Source organism: Mizuhopecten yessoensis, unplaced genomic scaffold (genome assembly GCF_002113885.1).
Source record: "Mizuhopecten yessoensis strain PY_sf001 unplaced genomic scaffold, ASM211388v2 scaffold6981, whole genome shotgun sequence".
In the NCBI taxonomy this organism is placed as follows: Eukaryota; Metazoa; Mollusca; class Bivalvia; order Pectinida; family Pectinidae; genus Mizuhopecten; species Mizuhopecten yessoensis.
The window spans coordinates 242,949-247,532 of record NW_018406821.1 but is presented as its reverse complement, the minus strand read 5'-3'; positions in this window follow the sequence as shown (position 1 = coordinate 247,532).

The window sequence follows — 4,584 nt, the reverse complement described above, 5'->3', positions numbered from 1 at the left end:
CTGTTAGAAGTCGTTACGCTCTTTTGCATACTTGACATCTGACCTTTGACAAATTATGTCGGCATTTGAAATAGTTCTGTTGTGTTAACTGTGTTAAAAGAATTATGTTTGTGCTATTATAAGAGATTTTAACTGATGAAATTACAGTTGTTGGATGTTACATCAGATATTGTTAACTTTGAGCTATAAATGGATTTTTATTTTATGTCCAGGGTTCATCACCCTTACGAAATTAACATAATTACTAATTGTCACCTGTAGATTATTAACACTGGCATGTTTATATCGAGTATTGGAACAAAACAAACATGGGTGTGGTCCGTGAACAGGTTAATCTCAACCCTCGGGTAGGAGGCTAACTAGCACAGTAGAACTCTTATCTTCGGGTTGAGCTTACTTAACTAATAATAATATTAATTCGGGGTTATATTCCGCTTTATCACAACGTAGGTCCCAGATCGTCTCAAAGCGGTTCACTGATTGTCATCCGTATCTTTCTTAACTCTCTGGGGAGCATACAGCCGGTGCTACCATTTCGGCGCTCACATCTAGCATTCAACAATTCCAGCACTGCTCAATCACATACATATTCACAGCTGAGTAGACTGGAATAAGCGGAGTAAAGTATTTTGTTCAAGGATACAACACAGTGTCGTGACTTGACTCGAACCTGCAACCCTTCAGTCACAAGCCCGGCGTCCTACCACTAGACTACCGCGCCTCTTTGTCAGGCACACGCAGTCACCGAGATATCCGCATTTCCGGTGGTGCTGGAAAATTATATCCGACCCACGGATCTAGATCGCTTACACGCGCAGACTGGCGGGGGAATTATAGTGACCTTTCGGGGTCACGCTATTGTTTGTGACGTCATTTTATGACGTTTTGGGGTCAGTCATGGTCATTGGCGTCACTAACAATTGCCATCCGGGCTTCATATGCAAATGAGGAATGTGCGGACAGTTTATAACTATACTAGAAAAGCAGCTGTTTTTACGGGTTTTAGGTAATAAGCAAGAAATAAAATCCATCCCTGACGTTAGGTAAAGATAAGGTTATTCAAACCCTCGGGACAAAATATTGAGCAAAAGACCCTCGGCAAAGCCTCGGGTCTCCTGCTCAATATCTTATACCCTTGGGTTTGAATAACCTTATCCATACCTCACATCAGGGATGGATTCTATTATTATCTTACCCTGGACAGGTGTATCCCCACTTTAATCGGTGTGAGATTTCCTTGTCTCACCCTAGAGTTGAGACGAGGGATTACTCTATTCATACCACTGGTATGACGTCATTACAATAGTACAATGACGTCACGTCAACAATCCATCAACGTCACGTCAACCCTGAATTTAGCATGTGACGTTATCATTACCTAGTGTATATGATACGCATTGGGGGACCAGGGTAAGAGAAAAAGAATCATGGATGAAGTACACGTAATTTTTAATAAGAAATATCAGTGTATCCATTGTCTAAACACACGGTATACTCCCACCCGTCACAGGTGTGTCTCCCACCCGTCACAGGTGTGTCTCCCACCCGTCACAGGTGTGTCTCCCGTTTCAGCCGGGAAATCTCAGCTTGTCACTCCTAGGGGGAGATAGCCTCGTGCCGATTAGCACGTGTTCAATTGTGACGTCCTTAAAATGTATCACCGGTAATTGTGACGTCATCAAAAGTTACTGACGATATTCATACCACACACGTGTTTTTGTTTACAAACAGACTACTGTCGGTGGATTTGCCACTGAAATAATAGAATGGGAGAAAAATAATCACCCACTACCTTGAGGGTGTAACAGAGAAATATCCAACCCGAGGGATGATGTCTTTTGGTTGTCTTACCCGAAGCTCTGCCGGAGATTTATGTGTCAATCCATCAACGTAGGGGAAGATTATTTTAGTCAAGTGGTAAAACTAACCTGATATTCTGTTTCTGGTGATTAAACCAATTGCAAGTAAATCTGAGACCAAGTATATAGTGTGATTTCGTTAGTCCGGAACGCCACAGTGACCTGTACCGTTGGACCCTGTTTGTCCGGAACGCCACAGTGACCTATACCTTTGGACCCTGTTTGTCCGGAACGCCACAGTGACTTATCCCGTTGGACCCTGTTTGTCCGGAACGCCACAATGACTTATACCGTTGGACCCTGTTTGTCCAGAACGCCACAGTGACCTATCCCGTTGGACCCTGTTTGTCCGGAACGCCACAATGACTTATACCGTTGGACCCTGTTTGTCCGGAACGCTAGAATGACTTATACCGTTGGACCCTGTTTGTCCGGAACGCCACAGTGACTTATCCCGTTGGACCCTGTTTGTCCGGAACGCCACAATGACTTATACCGTTGGATCCTGTTTGTCCGGAACGCCACAGTGACCTTTACCGTTGGACCCTATTTGTCCGGAACGTCACAGTGACCTATACCGTTGGACCCTGTTTGTCCAGAACGCTACAGTGACCTATACCGTTGGACCCTGTTTGTCCGGAACGCCCCAATGACTTATACCGTTGGATCCTGTTTGTCCGGAACGCCACAGTGACCTATCCCGTTGGACCCTATTTGTCCGGAACGCCACAGTGACCTATACCGGTGGACCCTGTTTGTCCGGAACGCCACAGTGACCTATAACGTTGGACCCTGTTTGTCCGTAACGCCACAGTGACTTATACCGTTGGACCCTGTTTGTCCAGAACGCTACAGTGACCTATACCGTTGGACCCTGTTTGTCCAGAACGCTACAGTGACCTATACCGTTGGACCCTGTTTGTCCAGAACGCTACAGTGACCTATACCGTTGGACCCTGTTTGTCCGTAACGCCACAGTGACCTATACTGTTGGACCCTGTTTGTCCGTAACGCCACAGTGACTTATACCGTTGGACCCTGTTTGTCCAGAACGCCACAGTGACCTATACCGTTGGACCCTGTTTGTCCGGAACGCCACAGTGACCTATACCGTTGGACCCTGTTTGTCCGGTACACTCCCGTACTGTATACCGATTTGGACAAAAAAGTCTTGAAAACAAATGCTTATCTTCTGGAGCTTCTAATTGTCTTGTTCAACCTTTTTTAACAATGGAATCATGAGTTAATTTCTATCCCGATTATAAGCGTCCGAAAGGAATCCGGATAACCTATGTCCGGATTAACGAAGTTCCGCAACATATTTTCTTTTATACGATCTTGTTTTTGTTGATTTACACTCATCAATTGTATAGTTGGAATTTTACAATCTGCATTTGTTTTACAAACTCCTTCGAAATGTGTCCACTTAAATATACATTAAACGTAGCAGTTATACAAAACAACTTGAAACCAGATAACGACTTTTAGTATGTAAACTGCAATTAAACAGTAACACCAACGGAAACAATATAATTCATTGCGTTATGCAGGAGCTGGGCTCTTCACATCGAGATTATTGTAATCGATTTTTGTTTTCTATTATATTTTTTTTATTTTTTTTGCTATCTATTTTTAAGACAAAACGTTGTTTGGATGAACAAACAGTAACCCAGAATGTGTTCGAAGGGAAGATTGATTTAATTCCCTTGGTCTCCGCCAGACATGTGGTTTGCGAGGAATATTATCAGCAAACTAAACATCAATGTTTGCAACTAGTGCTTCATATGCAGACCTTCGAATAAACACAGTCTCTCTCTTTGAATACATTAAAATGGTATACAAATTGTGTGTAATTTATTTATGCATATTTTTAAAATGAAACATGTTTAAACACAACCAGGGTACACCGAGACACATGTACGCTTGTCAATGTGTAGATTTATCGATTCGTCTCGTGCACATGTATAACAGTTTAACAATACTACGGTTATAACAGTAAGGGTAAATACTGCTTTAAGACAGCACAATAGCATTTCGAAGACTAATATGTACAATTATTTCCATAGTTCTAAACTAAACCCCGTTTTGTCGAAGCCCTTTCTCGAAGACGACCAGATTATGAAAATATTCGAGATAATGGGAGATGTAACATACCAGAAAATACACTGTCATAGCAATGTAGTAATATAAATTAATAACGGGTCATGCACTCCAGACTATGCCCTGATCATGAAGTAAGGGTTACAACAAAAAGAGGAAAATCGGGTACTAAAGACAAACCCGTGCGATGAGATACATGATGTCCCAATGTACTTTAGGCAACCATTACCGGCAAGTAAGGGTAACGTCAATGTAAAGTATTACAAATAGTGTGAATATAAATAATAATGAAATTCCTTTTAATATATTTTACGAAATTGAAATATCTACTTTATACACTGTACGATATTTGAACGTGAACGTTCTGCTAAGATATATTCTCCTGTTTTTAGCGACTCTTTTCATTGGCTTCCTGCAAAGATCATTGCTAAAAATAGCGATAACTGTACAGGAGGCCTATAGGGTACATGTAAATGTTGTGTACTGTATATAGACAGGTGTGTTTTCAATTATCGTAAAAAAATGTCCCATGGAGATTTGACCAACATAATGCATCAACTTTCCTTACGAACACAATCCAAAACATTATGTGTATATACAGTACCTGTATCTAATTAGCCCCCCC